The sequence below is a fragment of the Agelaius tricolor genome, unplaced genomic scaffold (assembly GCF_023055355.1).
Source record: "Agelaius tricolor isolate 1412-34295 unplaced genomic scaffold, bAgeTri1.0.p SCAF_34, whole genome shotgun sequence".
Classification (NCBI taxonomy): domain Eukaryota; kingdom Metazoa; phylum Chordata; class Aves; order Passeriformes; family Icteridae; genus Agelaius; species Agelaius tricolor.
Genome location: NW_027269294.1, coordinates 2,114,516 through 2,139,349, shown reverse-complemented (window position 1 = coordinate 2,139,349; position 24,834 = coordinate 2,114,516).

Sequence of the window (24,834 nt, the reverse complement as noted above, 5' to 3'; positions counted from 1 at the left end):
TGCATCTTCTTCTGTTACAGAAAGGACTTTGCTAGTTGCACTCACAGAACTGGAAAGTGTCCTTTGTGCTACTCTGGTTTCACTTAAGGTATGATTTTCTTCAAGAACATGAAGCCTTTCCACCAGCTGAGTGGGGGGAACAAGAAGTTTTCATCATGCAGGCCCGAATGTGGGATGTATCCTTTCTCCTCACCTGAAATTTCTCCCATCTGGCTTTTCCTCAGTAACTTCCTGAAAGTCACAGGAAAATAGGTTACTGCTTTTGTTTTTGTATAAAATCGAAGCTACAGGAATAACTTGGCTGTGCAAATATAGACTTTTGGACTGTATTCAGGAAATCTTAGGAGAGGCTTCCTTACTCTGAAGTAGCAGAGCCTTGACAGGGCCATGGTCTTTCCTGGGTCAAGTTGCAGCACCAGATGAAGAAGGGGAAGGATGTAGGACAGTACCAGGCTACACAGGAGTGAAAAGACATGAAAATACTTCATTCTGTGTGCTCTGCTAGTAGTTTCAGAGGATATCTCAATGCACACTCTTCCATCTGTGTTGTCACCAGAAGTTCACCTAATGCTGATAGACAACGATCCCATATAATTTTTTAAGTAGGACTTATATGACATATAACAACCATGATAATTTGGATGACCACCAGAAGAAACTATTTTTGACTATTGAGGTAACAGGAATAATTTGAAATGTTGATACCTGAAAGTAAAATGGAATGGGTAGATAATGAGAATGTCGTAATAATAATAATAATAATAATAATCTCATAAGTTTTATACCTTTAGTCCTAGTATGAAATCATTATGCCCTCCTTTTTATCTGCCTGAAAATAGGGCTGAAAAGGGCTGAAGGAGGAGGGCAGTGGTGCTCTGGCTGCTGTGCACAGGGGGTGCCCATTGCCTTGGGCAGGGAAGGCTGGGGCGTGTGGCACCAGCGCGGCTCCTGCACTCTGGGGGCTGACTCACACACCAGACACCACTGTTCTGTAGCTCTCCCTGGGCTCACTGTATCTGCCTGGGAAGCTGGCACAGCTGCATCACTCCTGTGCACTTCTGAAGGCAGGCTGAAGTATCATTGCTCCATAGTCTTTTCCACGGGGGTGTGTCCTCATAAATTCTGTCTGTTAAAACCCAAGGTGAGCATTCATCTGTGTCCTTATCCCTGTGCAGTGGGATCCCTGCACTACGTAGGAATCTGGCAGGGTGAAAATTATGAGTCAGAGCTAGCCCTAAGCCAGCTGTCCAGGACTGACAATGTGAATATCCTTTCTGTGCTTGCCTGTGCAGCTGCAGCAGGACAAAAGCATTAAAAGCCAGAAACATTACTCCCCTACACTTCCAGCCCTGTCCTTAAACAGGCTTAGCTCCTACTTATTCTGTTTTCTTTAGTTCTGTAGCAATTTCCATTTCAATTTACATTTTACTTCACAGACTCTTGGGTCACTAGTTTTTCATTCAGTATTTATTTAAAATATTAATTGTAATTCTATGTTTTCTTCACAGAAAAATTCATCTTGCTACAGAACCTTTTCCCAGTAGATCTTTCGCGTTACAACACTCAGTGTTTTTTCTTAACTTACAGTAATTAAGAAAATCTGTTTCTCCAGTAGACCCTGTGAGTAGTCATAGCAAAATTTAGCTTGGAAAAGACCTTTGGGATCACTAATTGCCAAAGGGAGCAAATTTAGGGAAAATTTCCCTAGCAAAGGCTCATGAGGAGCAACTTTGTGAACACAGCAGTTTCTCAGTGTAGTTGTAGGTGTTGTTGGTATCTTGCATAGCTGAGTGCCTTCAGTGGCTGATGGGATTGCAGAAACCTTTCCTGGGATCAGGAGAGAAGACTGCTTTTAGGCACATTGAAGTGAAAATTAGCTGTGAAAGTTAAAGGCAGATGGAAACTAAGATGAGGTTTAAATAATTCTCAGTGCAACTCAGAAGCAAATAAAAAGGACATTTCAGGATTACAAATGAGAGGAAGGAATAAAGGTGAATTGGATATTGAAAAAAAACAGGCAGGGAAGAAAAACCCACAGTGTGCAGCTGATCTTCTTTTACTGCTGTCTGCCTTTTGGCCTTTTGAAGAATAAAACAATACACAGGGGTACAGTGCACAGGTGTGTTATATCCTCCTGCACTGAAACACTGTAGCCCCAATGGTAGCTGTGTTTTTAATGTCTCCCTGTCTCCAGCTCATCTGGTTAAAAAAAAATTTTAAAAAAAGAAGAGGGAAAAGAGAGGCAAGAACTCTAACTGTAAGAAAGAAATGCAAAGGAATGTTAGTTGGTGCAGTCTTTAAAGGAAACAGATAAAAGTGGGATTCATTGTCACTCTTGCTGAAGTCCTCAGTTGGCATCACGCAGCAGAGGGAATTCTGGAGGTCTATTCCAGGTGACTTGAAAAGATGACAAAAGGTGGTCTTGACGTCAGTGACTCCTGAAGTCTGTCCCATGTACGGTGCCTTATTTTATGTGGAGCCCTTAAGCAGCCCAGCTAAAGGCTGCTCTAGTTGGACACAGAGGAATAAATGCACCTGCTCAGTGGAGCCCAACACACAAAGCCTGCCTGGGAGCCAAGGGGTACACCCAAGCACTGCTCCTCAACCTGCCCTGGGAAACATAGCTGGTTCTGAAAAGCAAAAACCTGCAGCCCAGGTTCAGCCATGTCCTGCCAGGTGCACAGTGTTTATGGGCATAAAGAGAAGACTCCACTTTTCCCTAAGAAATTACATGAAATATCCTTTGGTAAAGTCTTTTGAAAAATTACGTGCAGTATTTCCTTGGTCTTTTGACAGCAAGAGAAACAAGGGATCCACAAGTTCTAACTAAGCACCAAAGGTTAAACTGATTGGAAAAAGAGGATGGAGGAGATTTTCTTAACAAAATCTTTTTCCAAATACAGTGTGTTTTTGGTATTTGCACAATTCCAGGAAGTAACATAATAGTGTTTTGATTAGTTTTTAGATCACTGAAAGCACCTGATTTGTGTGAAATGGCAGCTACTGGGTAGATGTTGGTAAAGAGGGAAACTCCGTAGCAGCTTAATATAGATATTACCAAATTCACTGCTACAGAGGTATGCTTGAATCCTTATTTTCTAAGCATGTCACATCATAAGGTCCTTGTGCTTCCTCTCTATCTACACATTTAGCCTTGCAAATTTTCCTTATCAGCTTTCTCATAGTTGCTTTCTCTGTGACTATTTTCTATTAAAACTTTACTTGTATTATTTACAGGCACGTCTGTGTTATTCCCAAGGAGTTTTTCATGTTGACTTCTTTATTTGTAGTAGTTTATATTTTTCTTTCATGGCTGGCTATAGGTTTTCCTGAAATGACATTCCAATTTTAACATTGCCATATAATGTCAGTGTTAAAATGTTTCTAAGAAAGAAATACACAGTGATAATTTAAGCCTCAGAAAATGAAGAGGAGGCTGTTGTAAAGGAAGAGCCTCCTCTGAGGTCAGGCAGGATTCAACACAGCAAGAGCTTGCTTCTGCCACCTTCAGTCATCTTGAGCAGCCTGTGATTTCTGAGGGGCCACACTCTTTCAGAGCACTTGGGCTCCTTGCCCAGTGAAAATCTCTCCAGTGAAGACAAGGGGAGATGAATCTAAGAGTTTCTTGCCAAGAAGCTGTCTGAAAAGATTAATTACTCTGTGAAAGAGTCAAGTAATGAGAAATGACATTGCTTTTGTCATAGGCCATTGGGTCCCTGGGTGGCTGTCCCATTTTCCAGGGCTAATCTCTAAAGTAAATAGTTTTCTTTTGTTGGCTGTCAGTGGTGTGTCACTGTGCAGTGACCTGCATGTGGAAGTGCCCTGGACCCCTGTCACGTCTGTATGGGGTGCATCTCCTGCTCCCAATGCCCCTGCCATCAGTTCCTTTCAGCTGAAAGGAAGGAGATGGAGCAATTTGTCACCGCTTGTTGAGAAGTGGCCTTTGCTGCTTGATGTCCAAGTCCTTTCTTGCTGGCCTTTCCTCTCTTGCTTTTGAACCTCTTTTTCATTTCTGAATTGATGTTTTGCTGCATCCCTCCTCCTGCCTTTTTCTGCTATTTTCTGTTCTCTGCTTAACTCCTTCCTTCTTTACAGGTTATGGCTTTACATGTTTGTTCATGCACACACACACAGAATTTAATAAACAGACAAATCTACTTCCAACAGACACCTACAGATCTACTTTTTTCTCTATGATTTCACAGTGTTGTATGGTCTATGGTTGGTCCCTGACTAATTAAAATTATCATGACACCAAAGCAGCATGCACACGGTCATCCAATTATTTTTTATTTAGTTGCATGTATTTGTTATTTCCTTTCTAAACCATATGAGAGCACCTTCTGAGGGACTGTTTCTTTGAAAACTGTTGAAGTCAGGGGACAATGGATAAGTAGTGGTTTGCTGTGCAGCTGCACTGAGTCTTCCACAAATAATAGTGAGAATACTTAAATTAAAAATCTTCACTTTCATTAGGAAATTTGCCTTGGTCACATGAGAACTATCACCTGGTAACAAATTCTATATTTATATCTATATATACCTAGTGGCAGCCTATGCACCCCAAAAGATTGAAAACACCACAAAGGAAGAAGGTGAAACTACCCAGAAATCTAGTCCCCTGTATCCCACAAAAGTAATTTCTTTGTTCCTGCTGTCACACTCTGGAGCACAGCTGTCTTCTTTGGTGACAAGACTGAGGACTGCAATTTGGCTTTGGGAAGAAAACCGGGTGCACACACCTGTATTCTGTGTACAACCACACAACTATTGATTTTCCACGAGGCTGACCTGTGATGATTCTTCATGAATAAAAAGATGCACTGAAGGGATTCTCACTGTGATGAACCCTGCAGTGCTGCAGCTGATGACTGAGGACAGAAGGGAACAAAACCTTAGACATAGCAGCCTAATGAAGTGGATTGTAATGCAGCACTGTCGCTTTTTGTCCCTGAACCTTTCAAGTACTCTATTTTTTTCTCATAGAATGAGCCAAAGGATATCAAAAAGTGACTGCATGCAGAAGGCATCACAGGGTTCCCACCTCCCCCAGGCAGCAAAACTGGCCAGGAAGCATACCACTTTATCACAACTGAAGGGGAAAACCAGGGATGTTTTCAAAACTAAATACAGGCCCAGCAGTCTCTGGGACACGTGAGGAAGCTGGATTTCAGCCATCTATGTCCCAGGCTTTACATAAGCTGAGATCTTGAGCACACACCTCTAAAAGGCCTGAACTGCTTATCTGGCGATTGAGTGTCTGAACTGTAGGAATCAAAGCCCTGCCCTCACCTCACAGATCTCATAACTTCATTAGGGGATAAGAAAATGAGCAGATGTAAAACCAAAGGCAGCATCCAGCTGAGCTTGAGAGTTTGGAACAAGTATAAAGGGTCACTGTCAGCTGTTAGGTTTATCAGAAGGCATCAGTAAGTCTTAAGCAAAAATTTGAAGTGACTGTAGATTCACTTTACAGGAAGCTTCTCATTTCCAAAAGGAACGCGATAGAAGAGGAAGAAGTGGTAGTGCAGTATTGGAGAGCACGAGCAGCTGGAGAGTCACCTCTCATCTTCTCAATCAACTGCAAGCAAGCACTGTGTGTGTGCTTTGATGGAAGGGGTAATAACATGGAAAAGATTTGATCCAGTAGAGGTAGATGAGGGATGCAGAGTATGAAAATACTATAGAGGTGATAAATCAGCAAGATACATTTTTCTGCAGTGTGTTAAACAGTTTTCTAGGGAAAGAAAGTAGATGCATTGAAATCAGGAAGAGGAAGCTTCAGATGTAGAGGTGAGACAATGAAAATCTGAACCAGAGCTTTACCAAAGGAAAAGGGGCTGGATTTTTAAGGCAGTTTGCAGGTAGAATGAACATGATTTGTGTTGAACAGGTTGCCTCTTCTCTTGCCAGCTGTGTGCATTAAAGAGAAGAATGATTTTGCCATTCACAGGTTACTCTTCTTACAAAATTACTGAAAATTTCCATGCCTGTTTTTATTTAGAAACAGTTGCAATTAAGGAAAACCAATTATTTCAGTTCCCTCTGTTTTAGTTCCTCTTATTGCTGAAATTACTTCCTCTGCTAGGATCTGCAAGCTTTTGCAACTTCTGTTTCACTCTTTATTCCCAATGTAACCATTATGTCAGCATAAAAATCCTCCCAGTTTGCACAGTGCTTTTATATACTTCTGAAATCCTGTGAGAAGATTTTTGTTCAGGAACCTAAAACTTTAAGGCTATCCAGACTGTGTTTCTGAATTTTTATCTTCTTTTTTTTTTGTGTCACTACTAAAAGAAAAAGGTCACACAACTCTAGGGCATTCTTTAATTAACCCTCATCTAAATCCCACTCATGTTCACAGAAATACTTCCTTTCATATCAGTGAACCTGATCTGAGTAAAGTTAAAGCCTTGATAATATCAATCTTCCTTCAGGAATATTAAGGGTTGTTGCAATACGAGCAAAGAACAATACTCAGCAAGTCTCCTGGTGATGCAAAACTGGGGGGAGTCACTGATACACCTGAAAGCTCTGCTGCCATTCCATGGGACTTTGATGGGCTGCAGAGTTGGAGAGAAATTTAATGAGGTTTAACAAAGGCAAATGCAGGGTTCTGCATGTGGGAAGGAATAACCCCAAATCCCAGCACAGTTGGAGGGGTGGCCTTCTGGAGAGCAGCTCTGCAGAGAAGCACCTGGGAGCCTTGGTGGGTGGCGAGTTAACCATGAGCTGGCAATGTGTCCTTGTGGCCAAGAGGGCCAGTGGAACCCTGTGGTGCATTGGGAAGAGTGTGGCCAGGAGGCTGAGGGAGGTGATCCTGCCCCTCTCTTCAGCCCTGGTGAGACTCCACCTGCAGTGCTGGGCTCAGTTCTGGGCTCTTTAGGACAAGAAAGACAAGGAGCTACTGAAGAAGGTCCAGTGAAGGAACACAAAGATGGTGAGGGGCCTGGAGCATCTCTCTTATTAGGAGGGACTGTGGGAGCTGGGCCTGGTTAGTCTGGAGAAGACTGAGAGGGGATCTCATTACTGCACCTAAATACCTCAAAACTGGTGCCAAGAGGAGTGTGAGACTTTTCATTGGTCCCCAGCGACAGGGCAAGGAACAAAGGCCATAAAATAAAACACAAGGAGTTCCACCTCAACAGGAAGTAAAATTTCTTCACACTGAGGGTGTCAGAGTACTGTAACAGGCTGCCCAGGGAGGTTCAGGAGTCTCCTCTGGGGACATTCCATCCCTACCTGGGGGTGTTTCTGCGTCACCTCCTGTAGGTGCCTTTGCCTTGGCAGGGGGGTTGGACGGGATGATCTCCAGGGTCCGTTCCAACCCTACCTATTCTGTGATTCCCTGTGGCAATGTACTGCACACAAGTAGTGTTTCCTGTACAGCAGACATCACTGAGGATTTTCCATGTACAGTTTTCCAATCTCTGTTTAGCATAAACTGTAGATGTGTTAGATTCATGTTTGTGGTGTGTGACCTATGATGAAAGAAACCCCTCTGGTTTGAAAGGACAGGGGAGGTGGTAGCACAAAGGGAGATGATTAGCCAGAGGAATTGTAAGCACTTGGGGTCAGTTGTCTCTTTTGGGGAGCCACTGGCCAAGAGTAGTCTACACTCAAGTTGTTCTAGGGAAGAAAGCTAAGATTATTCATCAATAATAACGTGGAGTTCCGGCAGCACAGGTTTTTGTTCAATACTGTCCACAGGGAGAAATAGCACAAAATTTCTCCTGTGTCTGAAGAAAGATGAAGCTCAGCTGGTGCACAGATAGCATTCCTCTCTTCTTCCTGCCTACCTACTTCCATGAAACCTGCAGAAAGATAACATACAAGAGACCTTGTGTTTCAATGGCCAGAGGTTCAGAATAATGAAGACAGGAACTGAGAAATACCAGAGCCATGATCTCCTACCAGATCTTCTAGGCTAAAAATGGGCTGCTTTATTTCCAGTTAAGGAAAAACAAAACTGGGATGGTACCCTTGCAAGTGGTGTGCAAAGTGTAAAACGGGCCACAGAGCAAAAGTAAGGCTGCCTTACTAGGCTGCAGACAGTAATACATAATTCTGCTAATAGAGGACAATGTAGAAAAGCAAAGATGTGTAGAAAGCCTGCTCTTCCTTAAGTGTGAATTCAAGACATTTTTACTTTGCTTCTTCGTGTTAAGACAGATACATGTTTCTGGAATTACAGTGCTTCATATAAAATCTGAAAGTACCTATAGCCAAGACTGTGATGAGGATACCCCAAAATAACCATCCTCAGGAAAACCTACTTCAGTCTATAGTAAGTCACTCCCCTCCCTCCTGAGCTTTCTTGGAAGAAATATCTAGAAGTAAAATGGAATCTTGCTGACTGCACTTTTCCCCCAGCTTCTCAGAAATAGTTCCACTAGAAGGCAATGATTGCAGCAATTTAAAACCTATATTTAGAGGATGCTGAAGGATTTGTTTGTTCTCCATGAGAATGTGCTTCAGGTTTCACATGCAGAAATGGAAGAAAAAAGGTCACTCTGGCTCATAGTCTGCTAATTGAGCAAATGCTGTGGAGACAGGCAAGTCTTTTGTGTTTTCTGGCTGTTTAACTGCCAAAAGAATAATCAGTCAAGTAACTAATATTAGAATCTTTTTATCTTTCTTAGATTTGGGTTTGGGAGAGACTACATAGGAAACAAGTGAGCATAACCCTTCCTTGAGTGTGTGACAGCCATTGATGTACATGATCTGTGCCATGGGTGGGAGAAAATTCCCTGTTTGTCATCACCACAGCGGCGCTTCTGTGGATAGAGCAGCTGCATCTCTTGCCCCCCTACAGCACTGGCACTTTGTGCAACAAGAGCAGCCAGCAGCACTGCAACATAAATGTGTCCAAAATCATACTTCAATTGAATTATCTATAAAACTGTATTCTATAAAAGAGGAGGAAGAAAATGCCATTACTTTCCTTAAATAGATTGAATTTCAGTAATAATCCTGAAAATTCCTTTACCTTTGATTTAACAAATGCAGGAAGGGCCTGGGTAGTCACTAAATCAGCTGTGCACTGGTAGAAGGAACTTGGTACAGCAGCAGAGATTCAGTGCTCTAATTAAAAAGTCTCAGGCTATTGGAATTTTCCATTATGAGAACAGAATGTTTGTCTGCCTCACAATTATGATGCTATCTTGACTTGTCTCATACATCACAGATATGTAGAAAATAATTTTGGGGTAATTGAGAATGTGTTCTTTACAGCACTCTCTTTTAGGAAGGTTGGAAAAAATGTGCTGTCCATTTAAGGGCCCTAAAATTTGTTTCCAGTGTTCCTATATTGCATTCTGATACCAGACCTTTTTTTTTTTTTTTTTTTATTTTCCCATGAGGAAAAAGAAAAAGGGAAGAAAAAAAACCTCTGGATTTCTCATCTTAGTGGTGCAATTGTGTAGGAGCTTTTAAAACTTTTCTTATGCTACAAATTCTTCCAGTTTTCTGGGTGTAGGGCATTGTAGCACTGCCTGTAATTCTTCTAAGCAACCTATTCCAGGTTAGTTTCCATTTCAAAAGCACCTGCTCCGTTTGAAAGCACAGTTTCTTTTGCTTCTTTCCAAATATTTCATGGAGGTCACATTTCTAAATTATGCAGGAAAGACTCCACAAAAAAAAATTCTATCAGCAATCAAAACTGTAGAAAAGGTTTTCTCTGTTGAGTGGTATCTGGTCCTGTTCCTATTTAATATAAAGGCAAGAAGGTAATGCAGTTCCAAGTATTTAGGAAGTCCAGTGGAGAACAGGAGAACTGAAGAATAGAGGCCACATTTGATGATTATGTTTTCAGTGCAATCACAGCACAGAACTGTCTTACTGCAGTAATTGGGGCAGGGTTATTGGCAATAACAAACAGCGTGCATGTTGAGACAAACTCCAAAAACAAACATTCCTGAAGCAGACACTGCTTTTTGTAAAGCTTATTTCACAGTTCATTTCAGCTGACATCACCTTTTTCAGATCTCCTGTGTGGCTGTCACAGAACGAAGTTGTATCTGAATGGCAGCTTTGGCCATGGTCCTGTGCTCTCAGGATGTGTGTACATCCAGTCCCACCCCAATACAGAGGATGTGGAGTTACAGTTTAGATTCTACAGGGTAGAATTTGTGGCAAGGTTATGATTTGAGAATAAATCTAATACTTTCAGTCTGAAATAACTTTATCTGCATTTGTAAATTCACAAGGAAATTATAACTCTCTTATTATCCCAGTCTTTGGGGAGCTAAACTTCATGCCAGATAGCTGGCAATATCCTGCATCTTGCAGAAAGATTATCTCCTTCAGCCCTCAAGGGATCTGTTTCTCCTTTGTCAGGCTTGCTCCTCCACTTTTTCCTACTCAGATTTCCTGTGTAAAGGCTGCTCCTGTTGCCTCTCATTCTGGATCTCACAGAACCAGCCCTGAAAATAAATAAATTAACTTGAACATATGGCTGCAATGCTTCCCAGATACCCTGCCTTCTGCCTACAGGAGCACAGGTCCTGCAGGACTTGCCTGGATGTCATGGTCAGGACTGCCACAACTGCACCACAGTCCCAGGATTTTTGGTGTCCCCAGAGGACATTTTACTATTCCCGCTGAATTCAGTGGAGCTGGGATTTGGCAACTGCTCGGTCCCCAGAACCTTGTGTCTGTAGATGTGGGTTCATTCATCATGGGTTCAGGCTGGACCATCTCTTCTGTCAGATGGCCAGGAGCACAGGCTACATTGATGGTGATCAAGGGTGTGAGAGGACGAGTCCTCACCACCTTCCTCTTACTTGTAGGGACCCAGCCCCAGTCCATCTCTGCTGTCTGCTGCTGAAGGCAGAGCCAATCCCTCCATCTTCCCAGTCCAACAGTCATTCCCTCAGGTCCCAAAGGTACTAACCCACTGTTTTATCTGAAAACTTCAAGTTGAAGATGTGGTATGAGAAAATAAGCATTCCTTTCCTTAGGGGTATATATTTCCCCCTGCACATCTCATCGCAGCCTGATCTGTTTAAACATCAAAAGTACTTGTGTAAATATATACAATGAGGCTAAGTGATTAGAATAATCTAATGCAAATTTCAAAGACTCTGAGGAGATCTGAGAAATCAACACTGCCATAAATTTCATTTCCACAGCATGATTGGAAATAATATTAGTAAAATACAGTTTGTACTTCAAAGAAAAGTGGTATTGAAATGCTAATAAGTGAGAGGATTGCTGGAAGGTGGGAAGGGGGACATGGCAGGTGCGGGGTAAGCTCTTTCTCTAGTTGTAGATGTATTTTCTTTGTTCAAAAATGCCTTAGAAATGTAATAACCTCTCTGTGAGCAATGAGGCATTATTTTCCATTAACTTTTGCCACATACTTTTTTCATGCATCCTCATTCGTCTCCTGAGCCTGACTTGAACTCCACAGGCTGGCACTGCCCAGGGCATGGCCCTGGCCTCTCTTGGCAGCACCAGTGACAGCCACCACAAGAGCTGAAAATAAGAGCTATATAAAGTGACCCCAGGGAAAGGAAGCCTTCTCAAAGGCAGCACCCAGCCTCAGCCATCCTCTGCCTAGAGTCAAGGATGCCTTCGTCTTGGACAAAAGGGAACCTAGCAGGAAAGAAAAACACTCTGCTGTCCTAGGGTGGTGTTATGATGCTTGTATCCCCATTCATGTGTTCTGTTTATGCTGGATATTATATTCTGTGCCTTTAAGACTGGCTCTGAAGAGTGAAAGTTTTGTTTGGGTTTTCTTATCAGCCTGGCGGGACACAGAGGCAGGGCAGTACATGGTGCTGCTTTTGCTTTTTTACTTTTGTTTTTCGCTTTGCTCTCTCTCGCTCTTGCTTCTGCTTTCCTTCTGCTTGCTTTTTCTTCTGCTCATTAGCTAGTTTAGCTAAACAGTCCAAATTTCTTCCTGGACTGTTTCTCCTTTCCCTTTTTTCAACCAACTCAAACCTGCTCTGGACTGGGACCTGCAAACCACAAGAGTTTGCACCTTGTGCCTGCAGCAGCTGCCCGAACACCAGAGGGACTGATAACAGAGCGACCACCCCCAAGAGAGACTTTCTGAAGTTGTCATCTTTTTCAGAGTGGTGTCACCCACTATTGTTCATTCTCTGTGCTGGGGGTGCTGTGCCTGTTAAATAAACAGGCTCTTTCCACTTCTCTCCGAGGAATTCTTCCCGAACCAGTTGTGGGGAGGGGCCGTGTGGGTTTGCTTTGTGGAGGGGCCCTCCTGTGGAGATTCTCTACCAAATTTGCCCTAAACCAGGACATCTGCCCAGATGATTCAGGCAAGAAAATGCAGCAGAGGTGTAGCCCCTGCAGGTGCCACCAGCCCGATATCTGCAGTTCTTGTTCCAAGTCTGAGCATATGCTCTGTCCCCATCAGGCCCCAAAATGGCACCGTGTCAGCCCCGGTGTAGGGGCATCGTGTCTCCTGTCTGATGGGGATGTGAGAGACTCTCGTCTAAACATCCACTTCAGACTGAAACTCAAACTCTGCGAAGGCTGCACAGCTTTGCCTGCCAGCAGCCAGTTCATAAAAAGCTCCTGGGCTCTGGAGCTGACAGAACAAGAGCAGCCTCCTTCCTGTGACAGGAAGTGGCCCATCTGGTCCCTGTCCTTTCCCTCTTCCCTCCTCGTTATCCACTAAGTCCTAGTGCAGCTCCACTGCACAAAGTGCTCATTTCCTCCATGACCATCACTTGCACTGGAAGTGCTGTGGGCAGCTCCTCAGGGATGGAGGAGCTGATGGAGAGGTGGCACATCAAGGCTAGGAATATGTCTTATTTTTTCAATTCTGAGGACAGGCATTTCCATGAGAAAAATAAAAAAGGTACATTTTTAGATCAGTAAGAGGTGAACAGTTCAGAAATAAAAGCTTTTCCTTCAGAAATGCAAATCATTTGGATTGCTATAACATCTCCAAGGCTCTAATGATCTAAAGCACTGTCTTTTTTCCTGTCTGAAAAGCAGCCAAAGCTTGACCTGTGAAGGACAATTTCATTTCAAGTGACCTAGGGAAGCAATAAAAATGAAAAGACAAAATGGAAAGAAATATTTATTCCTTCACTCGTGGCACTATTTTTATTTGCATCATAGAGATCATAGACCAGTTCTGTGTGATGTTTCCATTCCAAATTGCAATGGTCCACTCTAGCAAATGCGCTGTTTAAGGTCAATCATAAAACAGCTACAAGTACAATTTAAGCCTTTGCAATTACCGGCAAAACAAGAGAAAAGGTACTTTGTACTCTATCTGGAATTCTACTCACTCTGTACACAGTGATAATAAAATACAGCTGCAGCTTGACTCAGTGGTAATCAGAAGTCATTAACATTAGAAGCTGTTCAGGCTTGTATGACTTGTATTTTGTTGGCCTTAGCTCAGTGCCCATTAGACAGACACTACAGGCAGAGCCATTGTGCCATTGGCAAGGACCACTGTGACACATATTCTCACTCAAGTCCCTTTCTGGAAGTGGGACTGACCACTTCTGGACACTGTGGGGTCCCTTCTCCCCAGCACCACCCGTGCTTATCACCTCCGTGGCCCCTTAGGGCAGAATGTGCACGTGCAGGGTGTTTGGGTAAAATGTAAATAGGGGCCAACAGAGAAAGCCACAACTGATGTACGAGCAGCAAGAAAAACCTATCAGGCTGTCTGTCCTACGTGGAGAGAGGTGATACTTCTTCCCCTTCTGAGCAGTCACGAGTCCCACATGTGACTGCAGCCAAAGGCATTGCTGCAACAAGAGGTGCTGTGTGCCTGCAAGACATCTCCCTGAGTGTACGACACGCAGCACACACAACCAGGGCCTTGCTATCTAACACATCCCAGATCAATTAGAAGAAAAGATTGGTAAGCACGTGACTCTTCTCTGCCCTGCAACACTTCCCTAACCTGCCCGTGCTTTTTCTCCTGTGATAGTGCTTCATTCAGAGCATAATCCTGAGGCAGGACCTTCCTTACCACCCTTTCTGGTTTGTCCTGCTCTCTCTAAACCAGCACTGCATTTGGCATTGGAGAGACATCATTTTCCATCCCTATGTTGCAGGATCACCCTTTCTGAGGCACACAGAGCATGCTGTAGCCCAGCTTTCAAGCCTCACTGGATCCTTATGCTTCCAAAGATCAGGGTGATTTTCCCCTGGTATCTGCATGGCTATGACTTGTACCTATCTCATCCATACAACCATGGCCACATGCTCTTGGGTACCAGCAAGAGCAGGAAGGAAAAGATTCCAGTCTTCAGGGAACTGTGTCCATCATTATCCCAGCTTCCACCACAACAGGACAGGGCTGGGGAGTTTCCAGTTCTCCTGTTGGGACTCTCTACTCTTCTGTGACATGACATTTTCACTCAGATTTGTCATGCACCTCCCAGGCTGGAAATCATATTTTGAGCCATTAAATCTCCAGTCATATCTCCAGTAATATGTTTCATAGAAAAATGTCTGGAAGTAATATGTTTTCATAGAAAAATGTCTTTTTTTTGCTGTGAAAATGCAGTAATAAATTTGGGGGTTAAGGCTGTAAGGATCTAGAAATATGCATTCATTCATTGAGATGCTTTAAAAAGAGTACAAAGCTAAGCAAGTGAAAATAAAGTAGGTCTGATTTACACAGTAATACAGTAAAAAGGCTATGCAGGAAAAAAAGCAAACAATCGTTTTATGTATGTTTATGCACATTAACTTTCTAAGTGATTATACAGTCTCTAACATCTACATTTTCATGGGGTTTTGTAATGCTTCAAAGGAATATAGCTACAAACAGGCAAGTATAAGTTGAAGTTCCTTCATTTCAGTAACAGCAAATGCATATATTTTTCTTTCAGACAATGCCTCTTCTGTCAGTAGTACTTACATTTTTGTCTACTTTTCTGCTGATAAAATTCCACTGCTGTCAACTATAGCAAACATTCATGCTTGCTAAATTTGTGAACAAGAAGGCAATAAGGGCCACACTAAACAAACAAAAGTCAATCATCAAGGAATAAATGGGGTTTTAGCTTGCTCAAAGAAAAGGGAGGTGGAAGGGCCTTTCTATAACTTTTCCTTCATGCTCAAAGGTAATACATAGGTGGTGTAATTTAAATAAAAGCTTATTTTTTGCCTTCTTTTTTCCTTGTGTGCTCTCAGAAGAAATTATTTTGAAAAGGCTAAAGCCACTGACATTTTGGTGTTGTCAAAGAGTGAGAATGTAAGCTAGAAATTAGTGGGAGTGGATCCCTAAGTATACGATCTATTAAATTATGTTGCAACCCTGACAAATGAAGCATAGAGTATTTTCTTAAAATCAATATCCTACAGGGGTGAAAGCAATATTAGGACCTTTCAATGCAACAGCCATTAAGTACCTAGGTATAAATACAAAAAGGGACTGCCCTGAATAAGTACCAATGCAGCTGACACCAACCCAGGGCCTCCAATCCCAGCCTGGATGTCTCCAGGCTGGTGTTCCCAATGCTCTGCATCTGCCAGTGGCAGTTCACTGGAGGGTAGGAATGGGACCTCAGGATGTCCCATGCCTGGCCTGAGATGGATCTGAACTGATGTTTTCAGGGGTGGTCAGCTGCAGGAGATTTTCTTTTCAATAGGATGAAATAAAGACAATTGCTCTGCAGGGGAGTTCTTTACATTGTGTACCTGAACCTTAAATACAGAGAGAAGCCAGTCATTGAAAGAGTGCCAGCTTCAAAAAATTGTTGGCACTGACAGATGTGGCTGATCAATGGTGTTTTGTTGCTACAAGGGGAGCTTCAACTGAAGCTGCTTCCCCTTGGTCTGCTGCCAGGGACAGCAGCAGAGGTCTCTGAGGAGCTAAGGAAGAAAGGAAAAGGAGCCTGGAGGAATTCCTTTGTGACAGTGATGACAGACCAAGAGAAACCTCTCAGCCATATACATCTTTTATGGCCAAAAACTATGCAAACATTAAAAGAAGTCAGTATGCTGCTGAAAAGAAAGTGAACTCAATCATCAAATACTCTTTTCACCATATTCTGTCTTCAGGTTCTGTGAGTGGCAGGTGAAATGAAACACATCTGAAGACAGGTGCTTCTCCATCACTCCCTCTGTGTTTGGCACACTGGGATCTAAAAGCAGCAGCATTATGAAGTCACAATTGCCCAGCATAAGGGCTCTCTCTCCCCTCTGTCAGTTCAAGCAAAGACAGAATGACAGGGTCACAGAATGGGTCAGGAAGGCACCACAGTGGGTCATCTGGTCCAACCTCCTTGCTCAAGCAGGGTCATCTCGGAGAACATGGCACAGGATTGCGTCCAGACAGTTCTGGAATATCTCCAGTAAGGGAGACTCCACACCTTCTCTGGGCAGCCTGTTCCAGTGCTCAATCCTCAGTAAAGTGTTTCTAGTGTTCAGGTAGAACATCTTGTCCATCAGTTTTTCCCTGTTGCCTCTCATTACTAGGCACCATGGAGATAAGGCCTGAGCAGGGTTTCTTCCTTGCTGAGGGGCTTTGTCCAAGGCCAGGAAGCAGCTTATGCAGGTTAGTGTGCCTCAGCCTGGTGGCCCCCTCTAGCAGAGGTGGCCTTTGAGTCCTAGCAAAACAAGAAGTATTGTATTTGAATATCTGTCTAGAGGCTTTGCCCCGGGAGGTCCCGGTTGTCCTTGATGGGCTGCAGCTGTGATCCCCTTAATTGGGCTGCAGCTGTGACCAATGAAGATAACTGGGATAAAAGGGGGCGGGTTGGCCAGGTGAGGGGAGCCTTGGAGGAGCCCTGAGCTGTGAGGGGATCACTTGCAGAAGAAGCAGTCTGTGCTGTGAAGATCTGCGGCCATAAGAACACACCAAGGAGGTATGGACTTGAGAGATCTGATAACAACAGTGTAGGACTCTAGAAACAGAACAACAGCCCCCATGCTAGAGCTGCAGCAGCTCTGCTGCGTGCAATGCCTGTCCTTTGCAATGCTCTCCTGGAGCACAGGCATGTGGGACAGGGGCTGCCAGGGTGCAGCAAACACTCTTCCAGCCGTGGCTGCTCCAGGGGGGCCTTCAGCCTCTGCTGTAAATTGCTCAGGGAGACACAGCATCAGACTTGCCTCACCAGGCCTGGTGTTAGAGGTGATGTCTTCCCCCCTGCCCACAGCCTTGCTCTGGGGCAGCAGGCCCATCTCAGACACACCCAGATCAGCTTCAACCCACCTGGCTCAGGTGCTGCATCCTGCTGAGGCTGGGGCTCCCCCACTGCTTTGGGCTGACTTCTACTGTTGCAGTGTGTCGCCATTTCCTGTCTCACCTATGCCATCCCCCTCAAGGATGCCAACCTTTCCCCCTCCCCCTGTGCCCTCCTGCCTGGCACCTTCCAGCAAGGCGCCGTGTGATTGGCAGATCCCCCCCAGGCCTGGGCTCATTGGTTTGTCCCAGCGGTCACATCCCCTGAGCCTTCCCCTGCTCACACCTGGTTGGGCATCACCTGTCCGTCCCCTCCCCCTGTCCCCGGGGCAAAAAAAGGACACGAGACCATGGGGCCGGGGTCTCTGCCGTGTCTCTGCCGTGGGTCTGGCTCTGCTGTCTCTGTCTGTCTGGCTGGAGCTGTTGCCAGATTCAGAAATCTACCATGCTACAATAAACTCTGGATCTAAGCTACACGGCAGAACCCGCTCCTTTTCTCTTCACCGTTGCCTGAATCTTTTCCACCAAAGGTAAACTGAGTTCCTATTTGGCCTGGACTTGTTCTGAGCGCCCAGCTGCAGCACCTAGCCAGCCAAAGGCATCTCTGGGGTGAAAAACGCCACAGCTGCCGCCTTTGGTCCAGCAGCGAGGCCAGACGAAGCCAGGCAGGACACACCCCGAAACATTCGGGGCTTAATATTTAAGATTCTACCACTGTCACAGCGACATCAGGCTCCTCAGCTGAAGTTAAACATGTGAACCACACACTGACAGACTCCAGTTTGTACCTCCTGGGCAGGTAACAGGAGTTAAGCTGAAATTAGCAGGACTCTGGTGTGACTGACAATCATACACAAGAAGGAGAAGGGTCAGGGTCTCTGTAGTGTCACAGACTTAAACTAACGCTGTCTTTCCAGCTCTATTACACCCTTTTTGAAGCAATGATTTTTAATTTTTCTTCTGGAAATAAAACAGATGCTTTTAATAAAGAGGCAGAGCCCTTGGGTGCCGCATCTTTTTAACCAGATGACAGTGTCACCAGAAGCCGTCTCTCAGTGTGATAACTTTTGCCTTATCTCTAAAGTAACACATTTGCCTGATCAATCAAATATAAAAAATATCATTTAAAACAGCTGCACTTTGGGTTTCTGAAATTCATCACATCTTTAGGCTGTTACTCCTATCCCCTAAGCTGCAATATAATTTTAGTTAATAACCTTCTCCTTCACCTTACCTTCTCCACTTTACAGCAGGGTCCCATTTCATCCCTTGCCTTTAAAAGCAATTGATTTAATTTTTTTTTTTGAGGTGGGGGATGGGGGACAGGATGGCAGTGGGGAGAAGGGAAAGCTGAGTTTGTAGAGGAAACAGGATTGCTTTTCTGCCTAGTTTTTCTTTTTGCATACATGAATTTTAGGCAACAAGTAAACCTTGCCCATCTGTGACTGTGCAGAAGTAGGTTACACTGCCTAAAGCAATTGCAGTAACTCGTTTGGCATTTTTATAGGACTCTCTGCTTTATTGGTTTTGTGCTGATAACTTTACTTTCCAGGCATATAAAAGGTAGGTAGTTGAAATCACACAGGCAGTTTAATACCTGAGCTATCATATCATCAGCTGGATGGGTCTGAGACCAGGAAAATATACTGTGTGCATTCTTTCAGCTGGGCAGTGGTATAGGTTATGTATCACATAACTGAGTGTTCTCTGTGTAGAAAGGACAAGCGACAGAAGGACCTTTTCTCCTGACAGTGCAAGTTCTGAAGTATTTAGAAGCACTAATTTAAGACCATCTGGTCAGAAGCTACTCCTATACTAATAAAGGCACAATGGGATATAAATGTTTGGAGTAGTGGCATTATTAAAATCAGAAAATTTTACAAACTTTCTTGATCTTCCAAGTGTTATAGAACTTGGATTTATTCCTATGAAAAACAAGTGCTTTTGTGGCTTACAGGCACAGATGGAGAAACAGCTTTCGCCATTTTAGCCATGATTAAGCATTTCATGGTGGCTATCAAAATGCAAGAGTGAAGAAATAAGAATGATGACCACAGATACCTGATGCAACCAGACCTCAGGATCAATCTGAACTGACTGATAGCATGCAATGAATTCCAACACCTCAGAATATATTGCAGTGTACAGTAGACCTGGGAATTCCACCTCATGTGCTTCTACTTCACTACTTCATCTTCCACACCTCTAAAAGGTATTCCTTCAGTCAGTCAAGCATGATATTGGTTTCTTCTTCTCTGCAGAGTGTGACTGTAGCAGCAAACAGTTGATCCAGTGTGCCAAAAATTTCCTGAGGCCTCAGTATATGTGAAAGCTGAGTTTGGAAATACTGTTTTCAAATTGGACTCTTAGAAGCAAGGTGAAATGTTTGATTGTTCTTGTAGTAACAATTGGTCTCCAAGCAGCTAAACATGATGCCAGCTGTGCCCAGGTGGCCAAGAAGGCCAGTGGCATCCTGGCCTGGATCAGCAATAGTGTGGCCAGCAGGAGCAGGGCAGGGATTGTCCCTTTGCACTGGTGAGGCCACACCTCGAGTGCTGTGTTCAGTTCTGGGTCCCTCTCTGCAAGAAAGACACTGAGGTGCTGGAGGCTGTCCAGAGAAGGGCAGTGGAGCTGGGGAATGGTCTGAGAGAGCACAAGCCCTGTGAGAGGCAGCTGAGGGAGCTGGGGGTGTTTCTCTTGGAGAAAAGGGGGCTCAGAGGGGACTTTATCACTCTCTAAAAACTCCCTCACAGGAGCTTGTGGCCAGCTGGGGTCAGTCTCCTCTCCCAGGCAGCAAGCAAAAGGACCAGAGGAAATAGCCTCAAGCTGTGCCAGGAATGGTTCATCAGGAAGCCGTGCCAGGTTGGACATGGCGAAGAATTTCTTCACAGCAAATGTTGTCAAACATTGGGATGAGCTGCCCAGGGAGGTGGTGCAATCGCCACTCACACATGCCAACAGCTCACTCAGTGCCATGCTCTGGTTGACAAGGTCAGGAGTTGGGTTCCATGATCCCAGAGGTCTTTTCCAACCTAATTAATTCTGTGATTGCAAGTGGATACTTGTTATCTCAGCACATTTCTAACTTTCTTTCCCGAGATCAATTGTGCAACTCTTGTAATTTAAATTACAGGAAATTATTGTTTATTGATTTTGTGCACTTAACACAGGCAATTTGAGCTGAGTCTTCAGTGAGGGCTTTTTAAACTGCAGCCTCTAATGCTATATGTGTATTCATTAATTTTGAATCTCAAAAATTGGAGATTGCTGTTGTCTGCAGAAACCCCAAGCACACAAACAGCTTTTTGTGCTGGTGTTTCTGTTCAGCTTCAGAATGAAATGTTGTGTGCTATTAGCTTGGGTTTGCAGGGCTCTGAGCAGAGGGAGCACAAGCTCTGCAAGCAGCTGGAGCTTGTGCTCTTTGCCTTGGTCCTTGATTAGACTTGATTCTTTAGGCAGAAATAGCTCCCAGGAAACCAGCAAGTGGTGCTGGTTGAGATTCCTGAGACAAGAATTGCCTCCTGCTGTTCCCAGCTGCCAGCTCTGAGTAAATGGAAGTGAGTTGTACTTGGGCTCTCCATCACTTACCATACTGCAAAAGCAACTTCCAAGGCTTCATAGGTTTAATCTCAGACACCAAATGGTCAATAGTAGTGACAGGAGGAACATTAATACTGGGAGAAGGGCAACACAATGGTGCAGACCCTGCCACAGTTGCAAGCGTGTCTGAAAGGTCTGTCTTATATCCCACAGGCTCAGAACAAGTGGGAAGTGATCCAAGGACAGTCCACAGGCTGCATTCCACTGGCACCCAGCCCATCCTAACAGTCATGGCTTACTGGACTAGACATCAACCTCTGCAGTTCAGCTGAACCTAAAGGTGAGTGGGCAACAGCGGGGCTTTGGCAGGAGGGAAGAGCATGGAAATTATTCTGAGCAAAGGACCACAACCCATAGAGCACTGTTCAGCACCTGGGCAGATGAAGGACTACAAGTGACAAGTACAGGAAAAACAATCCTCAGGTTTATTAGTAATGTAGTTTGGCAATATTCCATATATTAGAACAAAGTACAATGCTAGACTTAGTCCAGTAAAGAACATGACAGATCTTTTGGCTTTTGTTCTCACCTTAGGGTATTTCACCCAAGAACCTGAGCTTAGTTGGGAACAAAACACCATGTCCTGCAACTTCATGGGTCACATCACTGCTTGGGCTGAGCTAATTCTCTGTCAGCTGCAGCAATGCCTGTCACCCCAGGGCACACTCTCCTGCTGGGCTGCAGCTTATGAGAGCAGCCATGGAGCAAGTGGGAAGACCTCTTTACTTTCTGTATAAAGCTGGAAGCAAGTTATTATCTGAGAACCAAACATCTCTAGAAGGACAAAGACCTTTCAGATATTTTTAAATGGTACTTTAGGGACTCTGGCTTATTTTCAATGGTAATCATCTGAGATAGCTGTAATATATTTTTTTAATATCCAAGAAAAGATTACAGCACATAAAAGACCATGAGGCCACATTTTCGTTTTCTAGAAGCTCAGATAGTCGTATTAATATATTATGAAGGCATTGTAGCAAGAGATTTTAAGATAAAACATTCAGGGTCAGCAGCAAATATATATCATCATCTCCAAATTCTTTTTAGTTATAATAAAATAGCATAGCATAGGACATCTGTCACATCTTAAATAGGATGAATGTTATTTATACTTTATGCTGCAACAATTCATCTTCTGAAGAAGAAGGAAGGTACAGCAGGATTCAGTATTGGATCATGTAGCATCTGCAAACGTGCAGATCAGCTGCAGCAGCTCATCCACCACGAGAGCACAGGGCTGCAGGAATTGCCATGTGTGGGGAATGCTGGAGGCCAGCTGAGGGGAGAAGCCATGCACACCTGCCCCACACAGAGTCAGATGGGCCCTGCTGAAGGGGTGCAGGTGGGAGAGAGGTCATAACAAGGGCAGCAGGCAGGCAATGAGCTGTGAGGTGTCAGGGAACTTTGGCTGGGCTGGAGTTGCTTTACCTGTGGGTGGGTGACAGCTTGGGTTTCTCTGCAAGGGAGATGTGATGGTTGGGTGCAAGTAGTGGCAAGCAGAGGAGGGGGAAAGCTTGTGGCAGTGAGTGGTTTCCTTTGGGAGTGAGTTTGGTACTTGCAGGAGTGGCTACACAGGGTGCAGCAGTTCTGACAGCCTAGGCAGTGGTGGGCATCCATACTCCAGCACCAGCAGGATGTTGGGCACAGCTCTACCCTTGGTTGCCTAAAACCTACTGACTTAAACCAAGGTCAGAAATGTTGCTTGCAGGAAAGGCTTCTTAAGCTGTTGATTTGCTGGTGACTTTGTCAACTGTTGAACAGAAGAGCAGTGTTTTTCTGAAGGTGCATCTATGCTTAGATGGAATATGCTACATTTTACGTTGGCCTTGTCTGCCCAGAAATGCTTTTGACAGTAGATCACAGCCATGTTCTTGTACAGTACTAGCAGGTAAATGTCAGGAGGGAATCTTTGAAATGCATGTAACATCAAGAAAGCATGGAGATTGTGGAAGGAATGCCATTTATTATCTAACTTCTGAATTATTTTAATGTTCCAAATCTGGCAGCAGTGGTTCTATGTGCAAAATGCCTGTTAAGGAATTGCACAGTGCTCCACAGGAACTGTGAATGGTTTGGCAAATAAAAGCCCCAAGGTTAAGCTCTTTGCATAATGCTTTCCTGGTCTGCACTGCCAGATGAAAGAGAGGGATGCTGAGAAAGCCAGCTGTGAGGATATGGTGCTACCCTCTGCATACCCTTCCTTCATAGCACTCAGTACAGCTTTGTTGTTCAGCTCTAGATAGGGAAACATCTTCGTTGAACTTCCTACATCATTTTCTTGCTTCAATCTGTGCTCAGTTGATTATTTTTTTAACAAGGTAAAAATGATAATAGTGACTTCTGTACGAGCTTGTGGACATATTCTGTTATTCCTGAGGAAGAAAGCAGAGTGCAGATACCTTCTCATGGGATGCAGCTTTGCAGTAGTTGGTTTTCCAGGCAGGATGCATTTGGGTTTCTGCAGGCTCCCAAAGTGGTCTAGTGAAAGGTCACGGTTCAGTTGTTAGCACCTTGAGCTGGCACACCCTGTGAACTGGTGTTGACATCCAGGGTCAAGTCTTGGCACACCTCTCCTGATGGTGGGGAAATCTCAGGGGGGCTCATCCTTGCCTCTGCCATCAAAATAAGGTGCTGGATTTAAATCAGACAGGAGGCAGCCCAAGGGTTTATGACCCTGACTGGCAGGGATTCACTTTGAAAATAATCAACCTCTTACTCTATGCCTAAAATAAAACAGTAGGAACAGAACCAGGCAATTATAGCAGTAAAATACTTGTATTATCAGTTAAGGAAATTGTGGGGGGATTGGCATTTTTACACTCCATAATTCTTTTTTTTAATTAGTGTTTTTGTAATGTGAAGATCCACAATAGATGTGATGTAACATCAAGTGAAAACATTACTTGGGTCCTGAGGCACTCAGTATTTCTCATTTCAGAAGGAAACCAAAGTGAATTTCAAATGACATTATAGCTGGGAAACACTTTGGGAGAATCACAGGCTGTAGAAGTGAGCTTTAAAATAATGCAACAAACAACTTAGCATACTTTAGTGTGAGAAAATAGTAGGAGTTGGGATAGCTACAGTAGGTTTTCTCATGCTTAGCAGTTATTTCTCAGCAAATGTGCTTATCTGTAGCAGCTTAATTTGGTGAGACACAGAAATGCAATTTTTTTTTTTCCCCCTTCCATATTGAAGTACAGGCTTCTCTACTTGAAGTACAGTGAACCTACTGCTTGTTTAGCAAAGGGAAACTAGTGGCTTTTCTATGGATTATTCTTCACATCTCTGACATAGTCTTGCTGATCTTTGTCTATCCTGCTTATGGAAGCTAAAAACTAGGCTTTGCTTCAAATTTCCCATGTGTAGTAGCCAATTACAGCACACATAATCTCAGTAAAGGAGTGTCATAAAATATGTTTAGTCTGGAGCTTCTTGGGGAGGAGATGAAGAGTCCAAGCTGCAGAGGGCTGCTGCCAACTGGACAGGCTGTGATTTTGTCAACTACTGTGTTTTCTGTTTATGTACCTAAAAAAAAGAGATGATAAAATTTGTCCATGTCCTAAGTGCTTTGAGCTTTTAGAAAATATTTATTAATTACATGAAGACTTTCAGGAGATGAGTAATTAAATTTTTGCATCTTGTAGTATTGGGTCTCTTCCTGCTTTAAGCAGCTTCATCTTTCAGTCTTGAGAGCAGTGAAAATTTTGAAATTGAGAACTAATATTTTCATGCTAATGGTTAACATATTAACCTCATGTTAAAAAGCAAAGCTTTTAATCCGTATGTTAACCATTCATCTTCCCCACTTGTGCTTATGCTCATGTTGTGTTCCATAACACCTCCTGACATTTAAGATGAACTGTAGATACTGAAGATTATTGAATTGTTTCCACTTGGATGAATAGGAACTTTGCCATTGGCTACTCTGGAAATAGAATCAGGACCTGGACAGATGCATGTAATGTCTTGCAAGACACACTAATACCTTTCTGCCTAAACAAAGAGGACTCTGAGCACATCTGAGTTTGGCTTTTAACTCTCTGTGACATGCCTGCTACGACTTTTTCAGCTGCTCAGTACATTATAATCTTCCCATTCAT